We start from the raw sequence: 1,403 nt of genomic DNA on the forward strand, positions 1-1,403 counted from the left end.
TTTTGAGTTGATACAACTCCATCTTCAAACAAAGGCAATTGGTTAGTGACTTTGACGCATAGATATTCTTGAGCTTCTCCCATAAGGCCTTCGGTGTTGTCTCCTTCAACACATTGTGTTTTATCTCGGGAGCAAGGGCTAACCGAATTGTGCTCACAACCCTCATTTGGATCTTAGTCCACTTGGTTTCATTTACAGAAACCAGCCTTTAATCTTTTAATGCTTAATCAAGACCTTGTTGCACCAATAGGTTTGAAATAATACTCTGCCAAATCATAAAATTTATTTTTCTATCAAAGAACGGTATCTCGAACCTTTGTGTGCTCCCGGCCATAGCTCTGATACCACTGTTGGGAAATCAATGCTCTGATACCATTGTTGGGTAATTAACACTCTCACAAACAAAATTACCCACACCCACAAAGGATCGTGAGAACACACACAAAGATTGCACCGTAGAAAAAATAATAATAAACACAAGAATTTAACATGATTTGACACCTCTTGCCTACGTCCACGGAATTGTCTAAAAAATATTTCACTATCACAAGAATGATTACAAGATTGTAGCCCACCCCAAATAGTATATCACTCTACAAACCCGAGTACCTCACTCAATGGTTACAAGAAATGATAACACTCTCACACAAAGACACTTTTCTCTCAACAAAGTGACTTTGTTTCACAATTTCTCTTCTCACACACTCTCTTCATGTGTTGTATTTCTCCACTAATTCTCTTCTCTATTTATAGTGAAGATTGCTACCAACTATAATAAATAAACTCTCTTGGAAGTTGAAAACAACTTCTAAGGCATCCATTCAACTAAGGTTCATCTAGTAAAATGCAATCTTTCACTTTACATTTATGCCACCTAAACCTTAGTGATAAAAATTCAATTCCCAATGTGCATGCACCTTATCTTTTGGCTTGAAACTTTACATATTTTTTAGTGCAAACCTATTGGAAAGAGCTGCAATAAAGGCTTGAAGGAAGTCATTGTTGTTGCCTTTTAAGAGCAAGTCATCCACATACACAAGGAAATAGTCTTTGATGTTCCTAGTTGCAAAAATGAGGAGTGATGGGTCACTTTTACTTGAGAAGAACCCAAATGATCTGATGAAGGATTTCAATGCATCATGCCATGCTCGAGGTGCTTGGCGAAGACCATATATTGCTTTATGCAGCTTGCAAACATAGTCTGGGTGTTGACTATCTTTGAGTTCGGGTGGTTGTCTCATGTGGACTTCATCTAAGAGGTTTCCTTGGAGAAAGACATTGTTGACGTCCAATTGATGTATCTGCCAACAACGAGTCAATGCTAAGGTGAGAATTACCTTTATGGTTTGTGATCGAACCACCAGTGCAAACATCTCCTGAAAATCCACTCTTGATCATTGAGT

The sequence above is a fragment of the Glycine soja genome, chromosome 6, assembly GCF_004193775.1.
Source record: "Glycine soja cultivar W05 chromosome 6, ASM419377v2, whole genome shotgun sequence".
Classification (NCBI taxonomy): domain Eukaryota; kingdom Viridiplantae; phylum Streptophyta; class Magnoliopsida; order Fabales; family Fabaceae; genus Glycine; species Glycine soja.